Here is a 23576-nt window from a genome sequence, read left to right as displayed (position 1 = left end):
CCCTGGACCAATGTCCTATTTTAATTATGTAATTATATTATATTTATTTCTAACAAGTGCAGCGGAGCGCACGGGTGCAGCTAGTCACGAAATATAAGTTTGCAGGTACAAATGAGTCCAAATCAGAATAACAAAGCAAAATGATTGTAACTTCAGTTAATAAACGGTGTCATTAAATGACACATCCCCGTTGTACATAATACTGAGTAGTTAAATTGGCGACTGTTTTAAGTAAAGCTGGTCCTGTAATTTATTCATGTAGCCTATATCTTTGAAATGTTATTCTTTGGCAAGTTTCAGTTCTCATTGTCAGAATTCTTTACGTGCTGCTTGGTTTTCTTTATTTATTTTGAAGGCCACCTGTAAAGCACAGCAAAGAAATGCAGCCTTTGTACAGCTGTTGTGAGGACTGAGGGCCTGTACTACGACTCTCGGATAAAGTTCTAGTTTAAACTTATCCGGCAGATGGCATATTTATCCGGAAGTTGGGTTGTAATTGCGTACTACGACTTTTGGTTATGTGCAATCTGGAGGCTAAACTTCCAGATTAGCAATCCGGGAGGCAGAGTAGCAGATTGGCGTTATCCGGAGGTTGGAACTCGGTGTTGAAATCAAGATGGCTGCACGTCGTACAGCTGGTGATTTGAAGGATCAATTTAATGTTGATACTGATTCTGATGATAAGTTCTGGAGCAGATGCTTCGTTATATCAGAACAGCAAAACGAATTAGGCCGCGTCCAAATAATTTTGAAGAATGGGATGACGAGAAATTTTTTAGACAGTTTCGAATAACGAAACCTACTACATGAAATCAATTATCAACTGAAACAAGACACAGCTCGTAAGTACACAGTTAATAATAAGCTACACTATTTCAGTAGGTATTACATCAATATTTTGTATATAATAGCACTATAATAATTACTTTGAAGTACAGTAACCTGTAATACAGTAGAAGTGAGGTTAGAATGTTGCTTCATGCAGGTGTTCTGTTGCCCTTACAAGGTATGAAGGTGATTGGTATAATAATATAGGGCAACCTACAATAATAACAGTTTCAAAATACTTTTATATAAAAATAATAACAGTATATAATATATCAAAATCCTTTATATGGTAAACTACCATTTCTTCACAATTGCGTTACCACTTTAAGATACAAATGTATTCACATATTTGGCTTCTAGTCAAGTCATATGTACCATAAACGAAAGAAAAATTGAGTGCCGACACCAATTTCCCAAATAAAGGTGGAAAGTTGCTGTGAAAGTGGAGTGCGGTGGAGAGGTACGGGTAGACGGGATCGCTCTATCGAGATAGAAGGGTAGGCGGCAGGGAAGGGCAACACATTCATTTCATTACTGTGTTTCCTTACTAATTAAAGGGAAAGGACAAGTTTTCGTAAGATCGAGTTAGTGACAGGTTAGTATGATTTGCATATATTTACAAATGTCTAAAAAAAAATGTCAAAACTACATCCAAATCTCTCTCTTCCAGGCTATCCTGTAGGGAGTCCTTGCCTTCTTTTGGTAACGCTATTGTAAAGATTTACAGGTAAAGTTGTAACCAAATCTCATTGTTTATACATTTTTCCAGAAATAATGCCTTACCTCCAATGGACCAACTACTACTGGTATTGAGATTCTATGCCACTGGGAGAACATTGACAACAGTAGGAGATTTTTGTGGGGTCCACGAAGTTACAGCAGGAACTGTTGTCAATCGAGCTAGTGCTGCACTTACTGCTTGGTTTAATTGAAGTGATGACTTTCAATGCTTCATTGGGAGTAGTTTTATTTGCTCCAGTAATTAAGTGCAAGGCTTATTTCCCCCCCCCCCCCCCAAGGGATTCTGTCTCTTTTTGATGCTGTTGCGAATACTTCTGAATAGTATTTTAATACAGGTTTTATGTATATATTATAGGTCTTGATTAAAGTTTTCCTATAACTGTTTCATTTTGTGTCTGCTAGTTGTTTAGTCAACTCTCCGAAGATAGATTGGAATACCAATAAGGCATCACTCATGAGACAACTGTCAGGAGATAATGTGGTAGGGTGGCAAGTTCCCTTCTCCTTCCTTGCATATATCGCTCACCAGTAGGAGTAGACCTAACATATTTCACTAATCAGACTTAAGATATGCTTGCTATATACAGTATTATTATTTAACAAACTGTAACAGTTTATTGAATTTTAGACATGACAGTTTTTCTTCATTTCCTGAAAGTTTTGGAATTGGCATTTATGTTTGCAAGGGAGCTGTTTCATTCACGCTAGGCCTAGTGATTCATGTATGCAAACATATTCATATCGTTACTTTTTATATATATTTTATTGCTTGGATCCCTCACAGTGATGTCTTAACAGGCTAAGATGATTCAAACACAAAGATTTGATAAATACATTTTAAAAATTATGACCAGGTACACTGTAGGCTATTTAAAACAATAAAAATACACTGTGTCTGCAATTCAAATTTATTTTACATAAGCAAAATATGGTAAAACAACATTTTTCAAGAGGCACTTAATTGAAGCGTCGCCTGGAACAACGTTATAAGTTATATTTGGTCAAATTTACAGGAGCTGCAAAAATGTGTATATGCGTACAACTTTGTTCTTATGAGGGTAGCAAACTTTTGAGTGGACAAATTTCACGTACTGCATTGATGGACAGTTGCAAGCCAAGGAGTATAGCAAGGTAACATGACATACAACATTATTACATGGAAACACACCGAATGAAAATTTTGTAACTTACAACGTTGTTCCAGCTGACGCTTCAATTGTATTCAGGTACTCTGTGAATGTGTACTTAAAACAAGAGAGATGCACTATAGCTGCAATTAAATTAAAAATTTATTTATTTATTTTGTGTGAACAAAACACGACATTTTTCAGGAGACACAATAAGCATAATCATTTATTACATCCACTGTCTCATTATATATGCTATGGTACATGTCATATTTACAAATTAATAATATACAGGCTAATACATAAGAGTACATAGTAACTGTAATTAAACACAACACAAATACATATGCAAATACACAAAACTTGGAAAACTGTGGCAGAGCCAACTTCAGCTATAAGCCCCATTTGTTAGACATCTGCACGGGCCATAATTCTTAGGCCCGGCCCATCTCGGCCTGATCTGAACCAGACCCGAACCCAACCAGAAACCTTAGATTAGCTAATAATTATCACCTGACTCGAACCTAATCCTGAAGACTAGCAGATAAAGCAGAGGCCAGAGACCACAGGGATCAAGAACAGCTGCAAGAGATTATCACTCCATTAGAAGGATGAGAAGAAGTAATCTCCCAGTCATCCAGGTCAAACAAATTGGGCAACAAAATTAAACATATTTTTTGTTAAAACATAAAGAATAGGTGATTATTGTAGCATTTACTTTCTGCCACTAATTGAAGATGTCTTTGTAGATAGACCACCCATTAAAGAGGAGGAAAAAGTAATGTAAAAACTCCAAATCTTACTTTTGATATTCCAAACCCCATCTCTTTGCAAACATGAGGATATGACTTACTTTTATTTCAAATCATTCTATGTTATAATGTTAGCATCCAACTTTCAACTAATGTATTTTTTAAGGAAATCACTGTAATAGTACTGAAGTTCATGAATTTCTAACATCTCAAGTATAATTAAGTCAACATTAAACTTACAGTTCACAGATGGAGAAAGATTTTTCAATGTGGCTAATACATTCCTCAGAGGCTTGCTTTTTCTTTCTTTTTTTTTTTAAGCATCCTTGGGGTGTAACTCGATCAGCTGTTATCCCATTATCAGCTGAAATATTTAAGAGAGGGATATATGCTTATATTCAGATCTTTCTGAGTTTAGCCTACACTACCTACACTGAATAAACCAGTAATTTCACTTAAAACTTACTTTCATTACACTGTGTAAATACCCGTACAGTGGAAGACCTTCATCTGCTGCACCAGCTGACTCTGTAATATTTTAAGAGTGGAATTAATTCTTAAGATATTTAATTCTGGAGAAAGATGATGTTTTATCATAAATGTGTGGACACTTCAAAGTCAGCAGCTGTAACAGTATTGTATTTTCTAACGTGCTATTAATCCAAACTCATTTTTAACAATAAGAAAGTGAAGCTGCAATAAAAAAGAGAGAGAGAAAACCAAGCAAATAGTTCTATTGTAAATAGAGTGTAGTCAGTTTCTGTTTTACCTTATGAAAAGATATTTTTCAGTTTTTCTGTACACAAGAAATCATTCACAAGTTTCAAAGTGAGAATCCTCACAGTAAAATTGAAATACAACTTAACATAATGTGGCCTAATCTAATTACAAACCCATTACAGAGAAATCTCAAAATAAATTCTTCAGTTTAGTGTACTTTCTATTTTTAGGCCTATATTTATAAATTTCAAATTCCCACTCAAATCCCACATAATATTATAATACAATGATGTTTAGTTTTTATGACATCCATTTCTTGTGACCATTTCATCATTATGTACAATTTATATTTTAACATTTTTCTTTTTAACTTTTGCATCTAATTTATCTACTGCTTGCTGCAGATTTCATATAGTATGTGTGTTAGTTTTATTTTCAACATGTTGGCTGAAAATGTGTTTACATGTTACAGCTATTTCAGATTGTAAAAGTAAGGATCATATGTAGAATGTGAAAGAACGTTTTGTAGTATAAATCAAATTACCTGGAGATATTGTTGGGATGTCCAGTTTCACTTCAAAAACTAAAGAATTGCACTGTGAACCTGAATTGTACTGTAAATAAAAAAGAAATAATAGTATTATAATGTAATACCGACATTAAATTAAATTTGTATAACAATTTTAAAGAATCTAATATTTTTTTTTATCTCTAAAGCTCATCATTTCTTCTTCTGACTCTTAATTCCTTACACACTAACCTCATTCGTGTTATTAGCTGCACTGGTATCAGTGGAACTTGGTTTAGTTACTACTTCGGCTGTAACAAAAGTAAGTAAATAAATAAATGAGTGAATGAATAAATAAATAAATAAAAAGAATTCAAACTTGTGTTATACAATTTCCTCTGCTTATTATGTAATAATTGTATAAATTAACATATAAGTGAACTTATGCATTGAATATGAATAAAAATCACTGAGAAATCACTCAACTGATAGGAGAATTAAATCACTTACCTTGGCTAAGTTTGGATTTGGTTTTGCTTCAGTTGGAGGGGCTCCAATTGTTTGCAGCCTGCATTGTCTCTCTGCAGCAGCAATTTTCTTTGTGTTCTTTTCCAAGAATTCAAATTTGCTTCTCAGCTGCTTTCAGGTCCTTGTATTTGTGCTGATGTTACTATATTCTTCCCATGCTTCATTCTATATTACTAAAAAGGAAGTAAAACTAGGTTAATTCCGTATGCAACCTACAACATTAGAAGATCTACTGTAATTCTCTTTTTCCCTTATCTAAGTTTCTATACCTAAATAAGCAAGAGCTTTTAATGGACGATTGTCAGTACAATATCAAACATATGACTATACTGTACATAGAAACTTTGGAAAAAACTTAATATCTTCTGTTTCTGTGTTATTTTACGAGGTGTTGAATGTGCATTACAGCGAGTGATTATAGTCGAACTGGTAGCAGCAACAGATATTGCATTTTAGTGGAAACGTCTCTTCACCTCATGCTGTTCTTTTAAAGAATAATGTTAGGCCCTATCTGTGATCGAATGGTATTATAGGCCTAACACAAAATATCCGCCCATTTACTAACAGTAAAATACGTAGGCCTAACGTACTGAAATATTGGTAATTTGCTAGGAACAGTGTACCTTGCTGTACTAATGTTGGTTAGAAATTCCAGGCCAAAAACATCATTCATTATTATCAGTATCAGTGAACTTTTCTTTTTATGCCTTCGATCCATGATTTGAAGCCGTGAGTACACTATTTCTAAAAAAAATTACCGAAATAGGCCCTATTCACTAATAATGTAGGCTATACAACAAACTGAAAGCACACTTAATATTAATTACAATACAAAAATAATTGCCACCTACACTTCTTGTGCAGTTACACATGAATAAAACAATGATTATGGAGAAAAACGCACTTTTGCTGGAACCCGCACCCGTCCTCTTTAGGCCTACTAATTAAAACCAAAATACTATCATATTGTAGGAATTATTACTATTCGAAAAGAAACATAACCTTTAAAATCTTACCTTTTGCTTCCATGTAAAGTTTCTTCATACAGTATGTGTAATTTTCTGTTCTTCACTCTGTTATTTTCTTGGCTGGAGCTTCAGTATTATAATAAATAATAACAATAATGCTTACAATAAAACCTCAAAATAAATGGTACCATAAAAACACGGAACATAAACATGAAATACGCGGGGAAAGGTATACCAACGCAATAAATTTCACTACATTTTCAGTAACTTCATTGCCAACGTAATAAAAATGTTACTATTTCTTCCGAATAACAATCCTGCAGTTAAAATCCGCTGGTAGTACAGAACAAAATATTTAACTTCCAGATTGCTAAACTGGAGTATACGAATCTGGAGCTTTAACAGGCGATCGTAGTACAGGCCCTGAGCAATATAAAATGCTTCACCTGCCTCCACACTTATCACGAAGACCTTAGTGATGCGGGAACATGAAATGGCTATAACCGATATGTTTGCCAGCAAATATTGTTAACCTAATAATTTTGAAAACCACATCTGCAACTCAGCGGTACTGCGCTGTTCTTCATTCAGGCAACCCGGCTTCTACACTAAAGAATAGTTTTAGCTATAAAACAGTGAAAAAACCGTGGCTCTGTCTTAAGAACTGCATGAGCTATCATGTTTCAAGTTGTATATCAAAATTATAAACAAAATAATTTTTATAAACAATTTAGACATAATTTCAAGGGATCTATTCACTTCATTCTCTTTCTGGTACCATTCTCAATGTTGTATAAAAATTTTACAGAGCAAAATTATACAAAACAAAATCTTTTGTATGTAAAGGTGTACATATACCTTAACCTGTGTTTATGTCGCCTGGCTTGTACTCTTGAGAGAACCCCATTGGTCAAGTATACACATCAGAATACGTAATATAGACTTTATATATCGTTACTGACATACATAATTATCGATATGCATAGCCGTTCTCGGTTTATTGTGAATCAAAAAACTTTGCGTTCACGTTCTTCGCTTTCCGTTCTCGTTCTGGCTTTCGTTCCCGGTTTATTGTGGACCAACCTTAAGTGGGCGCCAAGCTTACGGACTTGGAACTCAGGGACCTAGCTGTCAGGGCTGAGTAGGCTTCGGATCGAATGCCGTTGTGGCCGCGCCCCTGTTTTGAAAGAGAAATTGCATGCATATGTAAAGCTGCTAGTACGCGATCAAATTTTCATCAAATTCAACGCTTCACAACTTTTCAAGACTTGCCAATACTTAAAAGTTTTATTGTCAAATCACTTACAATATTTTAAATGTCTTTGATTGTCTTGAAAGTAAATAAATAGACCTACATGCTCTAATCGATCCAGGACTTCACAATTCTTTCAAGGATTTGGCCGTCGGGATTCGAAATTATGACGCCAAGAACCACACAAAAAGCAAGATGTCCTTGTCGAGAGAAGTTATTTGAAATTTAATTGAATTATACGAATTAAACCCGTGCAATTACGCCGTGGATTCTATTGAATACCGCAATATAATGAAGAATAAGGCGTAAATGATAAATAATCCCTTATCGGTTTCCGTAATAACAAGAATAAAAATTCAGAACCTTGCGAATAAAGGCCGGTTCACAATAAACCGGGAACTGAAACGAGAACGAGAACGGAAATGTTATAATACGTATATTTAAATGTGAGCGTTCACAATAGTTAATTGTGAATGCTCATACATATTTAAATACATTTATTTTAACAATATTTCCGTTCTCGTTCTCGTTGCCGTTTTCATTCCCGGTTTATTGTGAACCAGCCTTAAATTTATCGAGTAAAACAGTGTTAATACTTAGATTTTTTGTGAGAAAAGTACTTGTTTCGGACTAATATCGTATTAGAACTTTTTTGCTTAACTCTGTTGAGGAATAAGCTGTTAAAATCTGCACAAATATATCACTGTAATGTAATATAATGTAATTCATGGCCTACCAAGAGCCCAAGTGCAGGCGTCCATCCCGGCCTGGCCCTCGCAAAGCATAGCTGACGTTTTCTTCTGGATTAGAGCAATCATACTGACAATAATTTATAGTGTTAGTAGTAGTGTAGTGATAAATATCCCCGTAGTTCTACATTTTGCTATCTGTAAGTCGAGAGATAAACCTCTGTGGTGACTGTCATGCAGACGATCCTGGTTCGAGTCGCGGTCAGGCCTGAGAATTTTTGATGTGACTCTTGAAATGGAGTATTAAAAGTACCCACGATAGAGACGACATAATGAAATTCTAATTCTCTGATGTAAACGTGCTGGTAAACGAAGAAATTAAATTTGCAGGGACAGAGCAGAGTTGAAATGTCGCAGTAGGTAGGTGGCGCACCGGCAAGAGGAGGATTCGTTACCCCGTTCTGGTATTCGCGTAGGTAGGATTTATGGCCTATAAAATTGACTGCAACGACAGAATGCTCGTCCGTGCTAGGGTTGAAACCTGAAACCCTCATCACATAGTCTGCAGACGCAGACATTTCACTTGCTGCTCTATGAAGTGCGGACACAGTGGCATTACTGCAAGAAATCGATCTAGAAATTCCTGAGCTGTTCTGAACAGTCAGGGTATTCTGACATGCTGACGTGATATGGTTGCACTACATAATTGAAGAAACTTGGTGTGCAAATTTTCCGAATTATATATACAGGGTGTATCTAAATTGGTGTCAAATATTTCGGGGACGTGTTCCTAACACCAAAACATTACAAAAAGTTCATATGAACATTGGTCTCAAAATAATTTATTTCAGAGTTACAAGACAAAATTTAATGTTACAAAAATTGCTCGAAGTGACTTCCTGCTGCTTCGATGTGTCCCCTAAACCTGCGTTACATGCTCTGGCGTACTCTGTTGAAAAATACTGGAGTGTGTCGTATTTCGTGAAATCCAGTTTGGATACGCTCCCAGAATATCAATATTAAGTACAGGAGTCGCATAAACCAGGGACTTTAATGTCCACAGACGAAGAAATTCATTGCATTCAAATCAGGCGATCGAGCAGGCCATGCAATGAATCCCCTTCGACCAATACATCTTTGGGGAAATCGATCATTAAAAAAAATACGAACTATCAGACTAAAATGAGTTGGAGCAGCATCGTGTTAAAACACATTCGTTGGATGACGTCCAGAAGCACGTCATCGATTAAATGATGCAAATAATTTCGCTCTGTTCACTCACAGAATACATTTTCTTCTGATTTCTTTGCTCTACAAAATACAAACAAACAAAAAACCACCAAACAATCAGCGGTCAATGAACGGACAAATCCTTTAGTAACTCCCTAACGAATGGTTTTCAGACCCATGTTCTTATTAACTTTTTAAGTTGTTCTGATGTTAGGAACAAGTCCCCGAAATATTTGACACCAATTTATATATATATATATATATATATATATATATATATATATTTACTAGGTTATTTTACGACGCTTTATCAACAGCTTAGGTTATTTAGCGTCTGAATGAGATGAAGGTGATAATGCCGGTGAAATGAGTCCGGGGTCCAGCACCGAAAGTTACCCAGCATTTGCTCATATTGGGCTGAGGGAAAACCCCGGAAAAAACCTCAGCCAGGTAACTTGCCCCGACCGGGAATCGAACCCGGGCCACCTGGTTTCGCGGCCAGACGTGCTAGCCGTTACTCCACAGGTGTGGACTATATACACACACACACACACATACAGTATAAGGTTTATTTTACAGTACATTACCGACCGCGATGGTTGTCTAGCGTCTGAATGAAATGGTGATAATGCCAGCGAAATGAGTCCAGGGTCCAGCGCCGAAAGTTAACCAGCGTGTGCTCTTAATGGGCTGAGGGAAATCACCGAAAAAAATTTCAACAAGGTAACTTGTTCCAACCAGGATATGAACCCAGACCCGCTCGTTTCACGGTCAGATATGCTAACCGTTATTCCATAGCGGTGGACAAATGCTAGCTTACAGAAAATTAAACAAATTAGGGTAGCGAGGCGAAAACGATGAATATCACATTTCTGTTAAGGTAAGATAATGATCTAATTCGGTATATTGCTGCAAAATTTGTTTTCCCTTTTGGAAAGGAAGGAATGGATGACTGTGCACGTGGTTTCGGTAAGAACAACACTAATGGCCGTGTGCACCATTCTCGATCATCTAGCCCGTTTATCAGCAATCACGGAAACATGGTTAATTCTTGACAATGATCAAGTTACAGATGCGGTGCACCGACATTTTCCCTCGATCAACTCAGTACCGTCTGCTGACGGTACGCTCGCTTGAGAAGAATAATCTAAGCGCTAGGTTACCGCGTATAAAACAGCGAACGAACGCACTGTCAATTATCGCTTCGTTTTTGTTTGTCGGACTGTTTCAAACATCCTCGCAGTTTTCAAATAACAACTTTCAATAATCATGGAAGAAGAAAAGAAAAGAGCTCCGAACTTCTCACAGTTCGAAGTGGGAATTCTTTTAGAACTCTTCAGCAATTCTGCATCCATATTACGTAGAGAATAAAAGTACTGACGGAAATTCTCTAAGAGAAAAGCAGGCTACCTGGTTATATTTAACCTCACAATTCAACATGAGTTATACGTGTTTACATAATTCCACATAATTTGTAACGTAATTTATACAGTGGTTATTTCATATTATTGATAATAATTGGGAACATTTCAGTATACGGATACCTCACTGACAATTATCTTGAAATAGGCTACTAAAAAGAGCAGATTGGTATTGTTTGTCGAGTGCTCATCATCTTGCTTACGAAAAAACACATTTCAGTGTCAATAATTTATTTGGGAAAATTTCAGTATGCGGATACCTCGTTAATAATTATTTTAAAATAAAAAAAAAAACAATTCGTCTGTGTATTTCAAATACGCATCATCATGCATACGAAAAGGAAGTTTTTAGTGCCAATTTATTTTGTGTGCACAAGGTAGGAATTTTGGAGTAAGAGGGAAAGGAAAGTATTCTTGTTCTGAAATTTATCCATTTATTTTGTGTTCACAAGGTTGGAATTTTGGAGTAAGAGGGAAAGGAAAGTATCCGTGTAATTTCTCTTAATTCAAGCGTAAATAGCCTAAGTGTCCAAAACGTCATGTAGGTCCTAATAGTTTCAAACGACAAATCTACTGTATAGCTAATAAGTGATAATCTCGCATTCTACAAAATGGTCATTTAGTTTTACTATAGACTATTATTACCGGCATAGAATTACTACTTTATTATTATCTTAAGAAAATTGGACAGTTAGGTCTAAATAATATTTTGTCCTCAAGTGAAGTCCCGATCTTCCAAAGCAGAAACATATCATATATAAAACATTAGTCTATTTTGAGAAAAATAACATTTTTATTATTCATCTACAAACTTACTTTTTCTACAATAACACCAATTCTGTTATTTCCGCAGTGATTTGCGTGTTCAAGATACATCATTTCATCTTCAATTCCATCAAGTACGTCAAATCGTGCCGCCATTTTGGTTTTCTCGACTTGACCATGTTCAATTCAAGATAATCGGTCTCACACCCGTGATCAAATTTGATCATCATCAACTCGCTTGTTTAACTTTGATCGAGATTGATACTCCGCAAATTGGCGTTGAAGATGGTCAAGTGCCGACTTAACCATGGTCAAATTTTAATCGAGAATGGAGCACACGGGCATAAGTTTGTAGTAATCCTTTGAATTACATAATGACATCACCATTAACAGAATTGTGACATTCATCGTTTTTCCCGTGTACCCTTCAAATCTGTCAAATAATGAAAGATAATAGTACAGTTGTGGTAGATAAAATTCCATCTACACTATTTTGTTTCAAACATGTTTTAGTGACATCAGTTGATAGAACGACTTTTTTGTGATTAAAACTGTTCTGTCCAATAGAAGATAGAAATTATCGTAAGAGAATAAAAAAAATTACCTTGAGGTAATATGCAAAGAATAAGAAATTGAGTGATGAAGTAATTATGCCTTTCCTTAAAGTCATAGTGTCTTTTGGATGTTTCGAATTGTCTTTTATGCTCGACCATGCCGAAATGTAGTAATTGTACACCTGGTAGCAGCCTTTTAATGGACCTCATTAAAGTACACCTATTCATTAAAGTTCAGGTGTTCCATCAATCAGAAAATACCATTGTAGCAATATGAAAGCGCAAGTATCGATTATACTCGGACATGCCATGGAGGCTGGAAATCCAATACTGTCGCAGAAGGTTATGTTGAAGAATAGATTCAAAATAAAATTGAAATCTCAAATACAATATTAAACTCAGTCGAAAAAACAACACACAAATTAACATCAATTCACCGTCATCTTCCAGCCTTTCACAAAGCACATTCCCGCAAATTCATTAAATTCAATTGCACAATAAATCACCTAAATTTGAAATAAAGTCAGTTCTGTTACTATAATAATTACCGTTAATTGTAAATAATATTCAAATAAATTCAATTTGTCATCTCGTTTTTCAATGTCTAATTCAATTTCAAGGTTCTATGAAGATTAATGTTTATTTTACTCTCTAGATTATATCAAGGTCAATGTCGACATTTGTTTCTCGGAAAAAAAATCAATACTTTCTCGTCTGCGCACATCTCACAATTTACGAGGTATTGCACAAAGTCAGTTCCGCTCCTCAGTCAGATAAGAATAACATGAATACTTATGAATAATTTCAAGTTAGAAATATGGTCAATCATAAAAAGTCCTATGAAACTTGACTATAATGGTAATTAAGACGCTCGTATGAAAATTATGAAACGAGCGCAAGCGAGTTTCATAAACATACTCGCGTCTTAATTACTACCATTATAGGCTCGTTGCATAATGTACAGGGACATCATTTTATTTTTACTAACATTTTTAATATTAACCTGACTATACCTTTGGAATAACGATTGAGAACCGGAAACACTGTTTGCTATTCCTTTCACGACACTAGTGTAAAATACAATACAAATAACTTTACAAAGTATAGGAGGGAAGAAAAGTAGTGCATCCATTTACGTAAGCTAGGAAATGTTACGATTTTGAGTTTGATCATTTTCGTCGGGTTTTTATTTAATCAAAATAGAGTAAAGTATTAATAGTAAGTGTTTTTACTCACTAACTGAACTATCCAATCGGACGTATTTATTATGCAATGTATACTATACTGTCTACAGCACATTAGCATACAATATTTACAGTGCATTTAAATTTAAAAAATAATCAAAATATGAATATTTAAACATATTATTGAAAATGGTGGTCGTTCATTTCGATTCAGGCTTCAAATCTTTTGTGCATATTATCAAAAACGTTTTCAAGCATATCTTATGAAATTGAATGTATGGTTTCTTGAATGTAATTATTTAATTCTTCTATTGTTATAGGATGTTTAGCAAACACAACTGTTTCACAGTAATCCCAAAGAAATAATGCAAAGCACTCAAATCAGGCGACATGGGGGTGCCATAATCTTACGCCTGTTGAAATAATTCTGTACCTACTCTGTAACAGTGTACGTTACATAATGTCAATTCAATCTTCCGCATTGATAAATTTAGCCAGATATGCTATCTACTGCCCGTCCATGTGGTTATGTAGGAGGGTTTTACAAAGGGGGGGGGGGAAATCACTTACGGTGCCCTTTTATTTAAATTATTTTAAATAGTTGTATAATATTAGGTAGAAGTCCAATTCCTAACGGCAAATGTTAGAACAGAAAAGAGCTAAGACAGCTCAGCCGCTAGCCTTTACAGAGGGCCCAGCAGAAACGGGTGGGGGAAACCGGATGCGACGTAACTAAACGGACGCACAATATCTGTGCGAAAATATGATTCAATAGTGAATGAATGCTCTTTCTTCACTGAAAAATGTGATCATATTTCTGAAACATACTATACTCTCTCACTCTGTACTGTTTATTTTGACCGTAAGACGATTTTGCGGCTTTGGTTGTGTGTGGAAGTCTGCTACTAGAAGGACTGGGAGTGAAGTACATTCGAAAACTCAGGTGCAATAGAAATTGAAGTAAAAATAAAATGATGTCCCTGTACTATTTTGCCTGCGTATTTTGAATATTAATAATGCCAAAACATCCGGGCTGTATTCATCACTGTTGTTACTGTCATTGTCATTTATGTCGTTGTCGTCAGTGTTTTGAAAGTGATACAAAATCACGACTGTCACCATTACCACGATTCTTATGATGACTGTAATAGCTGCAGCGGCAGTTACTCTGTTAATCGCCAGGCTCTCGGCCTCCGTGCGAGTGAGGGATAATGCGACACAATTGATGGCGTTGATGCCTTAATAGGTGAAACGGATAATTGACTCTGCAGACAATTGGCTACGTAATAAAACCCGCACATTGAGACGTCGCAGAGCTCAGGTCAACACTACTGGCGTTATGTAATGGTAGAGCAGGGGCTTCCCTCAGTCATCCCCTGTTACCGTTACGTGTGCCTCTGAAACGACTTACGTAAGACTTCATTTTCACAACCCTTCTGGGCCGATTCTCCACAAACTGCACATATTATTTCAGGAAAACTTGGAGTTTCCAATACTGTGAAATTGAATAAAGTGGCAATAGGTCCAGTGATTGATTGCAGAGATCGAGTTCCCGACGCAGATTCTCCTTTGCTTTGCTCTGTCCCAAAAATTGTTTGTAGGAATATTTTGAATTAAGTTCTTTGAACCCCCAGTCTCATCGGGGAGAAGGAACGTGGCTTGCTCACGGTCCCGAGGGTTTTCCTTTGTTAAGGTACCATTTGGGTGCACGCGACAGAGACAAGCGACCGAGATAGGCGACTCAGACGAGAGACCGAGACTAGTCGCCTTCTGTCTGCTTCCTATAGAATTATATGAAGTACATTTGAGAGCGCGAGACAGAGACAAGCGACCGAGACAAAGCGCACGAGACCGCTTTCGGACCAGTAGTGTCTCTTACACAGCTAGTGTTTTGTGGAGTAAAATACCTCTCCAAAATGTCAGAAATTAAATTCACTGGCGAAGAAGACGAACAATTGGTAGAATTAGTAGCAGAAACCCACCACTGTTTGATCCAGAGTTCGAGTCGTACAAGGATGGGAATACCCGTGATAACATCTGGAGGGATATTGCTGAGAAATTAAACACTTTTGTACTCATATTTCACAGAATATTTGCACGTATTTTCTGAACAAACTCTTCTAGAATACTGGGAGAGTTGTGTCGCTTGTCGCTGGGTCGCAATATCAATTTAGCGAGAGATGTCTCAGTCTCCTGTCTCTGTCGCCTGTCTCGGTCGCTTGTCTGTAGCGTGCATCCAAATGGTACCTTTAGTCTCCTTCGATTTGCTCCACATTATCTTCTTTTTTCCCCACCAACTCTCTTACAATTTTGCGATAAAATTCGCCTGTGTACGTTTTGAAGTTACCTTATCATTTTTTCTGAAGAGTTTAATAATACCGCAGTGTCAATGAAGCTGAATAACATCTGTGTTGCAAAGCATATTTCCTATTTCTATACCAAATTTGGTTCCGGAACTATGTAACACATAGTGCGACCCTCAGCACGTATACACGTTCCATCAGTACACTAATAAACGCTATCACGAAAGTGAAGCGCTTTTTTCTGCTCCCACAATAAAATTCACTCATTCACTATGTTCAAATTCAAATACTTTATAATTTACATTTAAATGATGTGAATAGTTACCCGAAATGAGCATGTGCTCGTGCTCGGTTACAGTCCAGTAGAGCCTACATAAATTTTAGACATCAATAATATTGTTGATGATGATGATGATGATATAATAATAATAATAATAATAATAATATAATAATAATAATAATAATAATAAGACAGTGGATGCGGGATGAGTTATCGTTGAATGTAAGTGCACATTTACCATATGTTACATTTTTTCATTCAGACCATTGGCTGAACAGGTTTTAAACGTAAACAGACGTCAACATGCTACTGTATCTCCGTACAGTCAGAAGGAAAAGAAAAATAACGTACTGTAGTACATACCTTGCAAGGTTCAGTCCTCGTTATCATTGATGCAATTACCAATTCTCTCGATACAAAAACTGTTTAAGCGATAGGCGAAGACGATTCAGCTTCGACAACTTAGGAAGGAAAAGAAAAATAACGTACTGTGGTACATACCTTGCAAGGTTCAGTCCTCGTTATCATTGATGCAATTACCAATTCTCTCGATACAAAAACTGTTTAAGCGATAGGCGAAGACGATTCAGCTTCGACAACTTAGGAAGGAAAAGAAAAATAACGTACTGTAGTACATACCTTGCAAGGTTCAGTCCTCGTTATCATTGATGCAATTACCAATTCTCTCGATACAAAAACTGTTTAAGCGATAGGCGAAGACGATTCAGCTTCGACAACTTAGGAAGGAAAAGAAAAATAACGTACTGTAGTACATACCTTGCAAGGTTCAGTCCTCGTTATCATTGATGCAATTACCAATTCTCTCGATACAAAAACTGTTTAAGCGATAGGCGAAGATGATTCAGCTTCGACAACTTACGAGAATATATCGTCGTTTGCTGCAACGCTGGTAATTGCATCAATGATGACGAGGACTGAACTTCCAAGGTATGTGCGTCAGATACGTGTGCAACATCCGACGATATGATCACATATCACCGTCCTTCGCAAGTCTTTCGTGGCTCCGAGTTAAAGAACGCAGAACTTTACACTCTTTGTCTTTACTCTTTCGAATTCTGCACACTTCAACACCAAATTACCTTTCGTCTCGTTTCTCTTTTATATACTCTAACCACGACGTAAATACCAGATCACTTATCTGTGGCACGCTAAGTATACCTCTTCATAGAACATCTTGTTATTCATCATCTTTTACAGTATCCACCTCGCGTCAATGGAATTCCTTGTCACAATGTATTAGGGGCTGCAAGACAATAAACACCTTTAAAAACAGCTTAAAAGATAACCTTATTAGCATTTCACTCCAATCATACTGACTTAAACTATCACTGACTAAATTGTTACTTCTTTCTTTAGACATCATCCTGATAGTGCTGTATTTTCAAAATTGTCTCATAATAATCTCTTTCTATTATCTAACATTATTCTTAAAATATATTAACATTCTATGTATTTTAGCTTAATTCTGCTACACAGTTTATTTCAGTGTTTAATTAATAGTTCATAGTATTTTGTTGTTTAATTCGTAAATAACTCTTGTATACATGTAACTCTCATCTAAATCAAATTGTTGAATTGTTTGTAAGCTCATGCATATGTATATATACTTTTCGCTGGTTGAGTGGAAGCGAAGGCCTTACGGCCTAAACTCTGCCAGCTAAAATAAATTATTACTACTATTATTATTATTATTATTATTATTATTACACCATTACAGTACGTTATTTTTATTTTCCTTCTGACTGTACGGAGATACAGTAGCATGTTGACGTCGTCTGTTTACGTTTAAAACCTGTTGAGCCAATGGTCTGAATGAAAAAAATGTAACATATAGTAAATGTGCACCTACATTCAACGATAAGTCATCCCGCATCCACTGTCTACATATAACAGACAGATTTGTGGACTTAAAAAAATAAATAGGAGAAAAATTAAAATAATATTGCAAAATGATTAGTGGGGTAATTCTGTTCCCCCTTGGTATTACTCGACCGAGGCCAGTGGAGCCGCGGGCGTAACGTGAACTATCGCGATGACGTATTACGAACGCAAGAGCAGTACAAGTGGCGCTCCGTGGTGCAGGACTCCACTGGCCTCGGTCGAGTAATAGCAGAAGTGTTGAGTTGCATGGATTGTTGTGCTAATTTTATGGAGCGTGAAATACCTAATTTAACGCTAGAACTTATTTTAGTCTATTTTTATTTTAAAATATTAGTAATATGATCTTTACTTGCTTGATTATGTCTCGTGACCAGAATATAGTACGAAATGGAACTATAAAAATTGGAGATTTATCCTTCGTAGAGGTGGAAAAATTCAAATATTTTGGAGCAACAGTAACAAATATAAATGACACTCGGGAGGAAATTAAACGCAGAATAAATATGGGAAATGCCTGTTATTATTCGGTTGACAAGCTTTTGTCATCTAGTCTTCTGTCAAAAAATTGGAAAGTTAGAATTTACAAACAGTTATATTACCGGGTGTTCTGTATGGTTGTGAAACTTGACTCTCACTTTGAGAGAGGAACAGAGATTAAGGGTGTTTTAGAATAAGGTTCTTAGGAAAATATTTGGGGCTAAGAGGGATGAAGTTACAGGAGAATGGAAAAAGTTACAGAACACAGAGCTGCACGCATTGTATACTTCACCTGACATAATTAGGACCATAAAATCCAGACGTTTGAGATGGGCAGGACATGTAGTACGTATGGGCGAATCCAGAAATGCATATAGAGTGTTAGTTGGGAGGCCAGAGGGCAAAAGACCATTGGGGAGGCCGAGACGTAGATGGGAAGATAATATTAAAATGGATTTGAGGGAGGTAGGATATGATGATAGAGGCTGGATTAATCTTGCTCAGGATAGGGACCAATGGCGGGCTTATGTGAGGGCGGCACTGAACCTCCGGGTTCCTTAAAAGCCAGTAAGTAATGTGATCTTTGTAACGATAAAAAGCAACTTTCTTTATCTTGATGAAATGAGGCAACTTGCGTCTCCTGCGCTAAGGATATTCTTCACGTCGAGTGGCTTACATCAGGTCACATTCTATATTCTTGGTTTCTGTGAAACTGCGAGAAACCAATAATTCATGAGCAGCTTTACCGTTTAGCTCACAACAGGAAGAAACTTGGCTAAGCACTGAAATCAGTTGGAGAAAAAAGTACACGAAAACAAAAAAAAATGCCCTCCAGAGGAATCCTGGACTTGCCGATGTCAATGCAGCAGCGAATGTTTTGTCGGGGAATTGTAGCAAAATGGGAAAATCTGACTTTATTATTTACGAACAACTACAAACTAATTGAAGTATGATCGCACATCAGTAGACGCTAAGCATTCGTTTTATGCCCACAAGCTTTTGTTAGCAGACAAAAGTTACTGGTTGTGCATTGCGAGAGCAGTTATGAACAGTAAAATACATGAGTGGGTCTTAATGTAAATTTAGGGAATAAAAACAATTTTCCAGTTTTACATCATTGTGTACTTCCATCCATTTTACTATACCCCTATGGCCTATATAGACAGGCAGTGAAATACACTACTGTTTAACGCAATTTCTAAACGGCAAGATTTTTATAAGGCACCTAATGCTCAGTTCATTATACAGGGACATCATTTTATTTTTACTAACATTTTTAATATTAACTTGGCTATACCTCTGGATCAACACCGATTGCTACCTCCTTCCACGACTGGAGTTCGATGATACTGGCGCAATATACAAATAAATCACTTTACTAGGTATAGGAGGGAAGAAAAGTAGTTCATCCATTTACGTAAACTATGAAATATTCCGCTTTTGAGTTTGATAATTTTCATTAGGTTTTTGTTTCATCAAAATATAGTACAGTATTAACAATGAGTGTTTTTACTCACGAACTGAGCTGTCCATGTGGACGTATTCATTACTGTACTCCAACCACGAGAAAGTCTCCAGGGAATGAGAGGGAGCGGGGTGATGCTGTGAATGAATGTTGATGTCATAAGGTCACACACGTGGGTACTCGTATCTCTATTGGCTAGCTCTCACAGCATAAACAATAACACTGATATACACATTTTTATACTACCCTAGTTACAAAATTAGATTACGGTTAATCTCCTGGTCTTTTAATCCATCCATGCAGGAAATAACATATGCAGGAGAGCGCATGATTTTTAAACTGACGTTATAACGATAATATTATCTATCTACTTCGCTCCAATAGATGACGCAATAGTAAGCACATTCCTTTCACTGTTTATCTCCTGGTTGGACAACAGTATGCAGTGTATATTATACTGTCTACAGCACATTAGCGTACAATATAGAGAATGAAGTTAAATTGAAAAATAATCATAATATGGATATTTAAACACATTTTTTAAAATGGTGGCCGTTCATTTCGATACAGGCTTCAGTTCTAATGTGCATATTATCGCGCTATAGACTATTGTACCTAATTCCAATTACCAGTTTCATTCTTCGTACTAGTAACTCATGTTGAAATAATTCTGTACCTACTCTGTAAAAGATTACCTCACGTACTGTAAATTCAATCTTCACTTCTGCCCGATCAGAAAAGATAAAATTACTCAGACATGTTATTTACTGTCCGTCCAAGTGGTTACTTCGCAGTGTCGTAGAAAGGGAGGAAATCACGTGACAGTTAATTACTTAACGAGACCCTTTTATTTAAGTTATTTTAAACAATTGTATGGGTATAATATTACGTAGGCGGTCAATTCCTAACAGAAATTAACGTTCTCAGAAAAGAGCTAAGACAACCCAGCCACAAGCTGGCGAATAAAAGCTGGTGGGGGAAACCGGGATACGACGTAAGCAAATGGACGACAGTACCTGTGCGAAAATGATTCAAAACTTATTGAAAGCTCTTTCGTTACTGGAAAACGCGAACATATTTTTGGAACGTACTGTTTACTATGACTGTAAAGCTACTATGACTGTATATGAGGTCTTGGATCTGTGTGGAGGACGGTTGAATTTCATTAGTAGAAGGGGTGGGAGTGAAGTACATTAAAAAACTCAGGTACAATAAAAATTGAAGTAAAAATAAAATGATGTCCCTGTAGTAGATATAAGAGATATTTATTAATTTTGAGTAAGTTGTGACGAAAGATCACTTTACTCTAGACGCTGTTTTCAATTTTAAAGCCTATTTCACACTTATATTAAACCTATTTTAAGCTCCTAAAGTCTAATTTTTAGAGGATAACATTCGAAGTCTAGTTGTTAGACATCGGGGATCGAACCTGGAACATTCCCAACACGAAACGAACACGCCACCATGAGTCCAGAGGGTCTTGGTCATAGTACTCTGCTGCATGAACAGGATGAGCATCTAACTTCGGCTTTGTGGTGGGATGGCGTTCTTCGGAGAGAAAAATGTGTTGCCCCTCCCTGGGATCGAACCCGTGACCTTCCAGCCCGTATAGCGGGGAAGTGCCTTGCCCCCACCGGTGGACGACCTCGCAGCACTCAGTTCTCTCTGTCTCCTCGAGTCTCACGACTGTACGGAACTCTGAAAATAGCTTCTACCTGCTTTGTGCTGCATTTGCAGTATTCGCACCGTTTTCGCGTTTGCTTTGCTGTCCTTGCAGGTGCTGCTGCTCCTTTAATTGTTTGCTGGGGTTCTGCCCCGTCGAGAGTGGGGCTTTGTAGTGAGACCAGATGTTACACATAATGAAAACACGAGCAGGGCTTTGTACCCTAGGGCCATTCTTTTCCAACCCAATAGTACAAAAATCTGTCCCGCATGTATACTCTTTGCAGAGAAAAAGTCCTCATTAAGAAGTGAGACATCTGCACATTCTTATGGTTACCGTACTTTCCTCTAGACGCAAGTATCATCAAATCAAATGGAAAGCGATAGCTTCTCGGACAACAAAATAAAGAGTAAAACTTTCAGCGACAGTTTTCTAGCACTTGCCTGATTTAAATACTAATTCCAGATGAGGAATAGATCTCGCCCAAGGCGTCCTCTACTGTTACCGGTCCATGTTCATGTGCAGTTCAGTGCACATAGAAAATCAGCAGATTAATTCAGTGTATATAGAACTTTCTTGTCGCCATTCTTTGTACATGGACATCATTTTATTTTTACTTTAATTTTATTGTACCTGAGTTTTTTAATGTACTTCACTCCCACCCCTTCTATTCATGACGTTCAACCGTCCTCCACACAGATCCAAGACCGCATATACAGTCATAGTAGCCTTACGGTCATAGTAAACAGTACGTTTCAAAAATATGTTCGCGTTTTCCAGTGACGAAAGAGCTTTCAATATTGCATCATTTTCAATTTTCCTACGTCGCATCCCGGTTTCCTCCACCTGCTTCTATTCGCCTCTCTGTAAAGGGTAGTGGCTGGGATGTCTTAGCTCTTTTCTGAGAACATTAATTTCTGTTAGGATTTGGACGCCTACGTAATATTATACCCATACAATTGTTTAAAATAACTTAAATAAAAGGGTCTCGTTAAGTAATTAACTGTCACGTGATTTCCTCCCTTTCTACGACACTGCGACGTAACCACTTGGACGGACAGTAGATAACATGTCTGAGTAATTTTATCTTTTCGGATCGGGCAGAAGTGAAGATTGAATTTACAGTACGTAAGGTCTTTTTTATAGAGTAGGTACAGAATTAGTTCAACATGAGTTATTGATATGAAGTACGAACCTGTTAATTGGAATTACGTACAATAGTTCTAATATGTACATTAGAACTGAAACCTGTATCGAAATGAACGGCCACCATTTAAAAAAATGTGTTTAAATATCGATATTATGATTATTTTTCAATTTAACTTCGTTCTCTATAGTGTACGCTAATGTGCTGTAGACAGTATAATATACACTGCATAATGAATACGTCCACATGGACATCTCAGTTCGTGAGTAAAACACTCAATGTTAATACTGTACTGTATTTTGATTAAACGAAAACCTAATGAAAATGATCAAACTCAAAATCGCGATATTTCCTAGTTTACGTAAATGGATGAACTAATTTTCTTTCCTCCTATACCTAGTAAAGTGATTTGTTTGTATATTACGCCAGTGTCATCGAACTCCAGTCGTGGAAGAGAGTAGCAAACTGTGTTTCCGGTTCATAGCCAGGTTATTATTAGAAATGTTAGTAAAAATGAAATGATGTCCCTGTATATAGCACTTATGCATTCCTAGATATTTTAGTGATTCTCTAGAATAGTGTTAGTTATTTGATGAATTATTTTTCTAAACTCGTATACTCACATAGGTAGCATATATATATATATACGTATAAATTGCTACAATGTCTTAAACTTAAGCCCTAATTAATAATAATAATAATAATAATAATAATAATAATAATAATAGTAAATATAAAATAACATACTCAACAAAATACGTAAAGATCCAGTCTTAAAATTTGATAAAGTAATGTTGGTCCCAATGTTTTTATACGGTTCGGAAACTTTGATCTTGACTGAAAGTCATGTAAAGAGAACTGACGCAGCAGAAGGAGATTCTTGCGACCTTTGGCTGGCTAATCTTCATTAGACAAAAAATGTAAATAAGTGAATATTATAAATATAATACAACAAATCCAAGTGGAAAGATAAAATATCCATATCCCACACCAACAAGACATAGCCTACATGAACATGAATGCAGACGAAAGAAGCTCTGGAGATACCAGCTTACTGGATACTGCTTGCAAG

General features: G+C 36.4%; 1 protein-coding gene and 2 long non-coding RNA genes across 5 annotated transcripts in view; 2 read left to right on the top strand and 1 right to left on the bottom strand.

Moving 5' to 3' along the window:
* Nucleotides 1-23576, top strand: part of LOC138708176 (serine/threonine-protein kinase PLK1-like) — a 368265-nt gene that overhangs the window by 158722 nt on the left and 185967 nt on the right. The window lies entirely within an intron of this gene.
* On the top strand, nucleotides 414-4849 carry LOC138708174 (uncharacterized). Its single transcript, XR_011334617.1, has 2 exons — nucleotides 414-842; nucleotides 1598-4849. It is a non-coding gene; the product is annotated as an uncharacterized lncRNA (long non-coding RNA).
* Nucleotides 3140-6593, bottom strand: LOC138708175 (uncharacterized). Of its 2 annotated transcripts, XR_011334619.1 has the most exons (7): nucleotides 6221-6593; nucleotides 5187-5377; nucleotides 4929-4987; nucleotides 4713-4782; nucleotides 3915-3976; nucleotides 3689-3812; nucleotides 3140-3278 (listed from the first exon to the last, which is right to left on the bottom strand). It is a non-coding gene; the product is annotated as an uncharacterized lncRNA (long non-coding RNA). The 2 variants fall into 2 exon arrangements; XR_011334618.1 differs by having other exon boundaries at nucleotides 3689-3976.

Source organism: Periplaneta americana, chromosome 10, assembly GCF_040183065.1.
Source record: "Periplaneta americana isolate PAMFEO1 chromosome 10, P.americana_PAMFEO1_priV1, whole genome shotgun sequence".
Lineage (NCBI taxonomy): Eukaryota > Metazoa > Arthropoda > Insecta > Blattodea > Blattidae > Periplaneta > Periplaneta americana.
The sequence above is the reverse complement of the archived record's forward strand: the minus strand, read 5'-3'. Positions and strand labels throughout refer to the sequence as shown.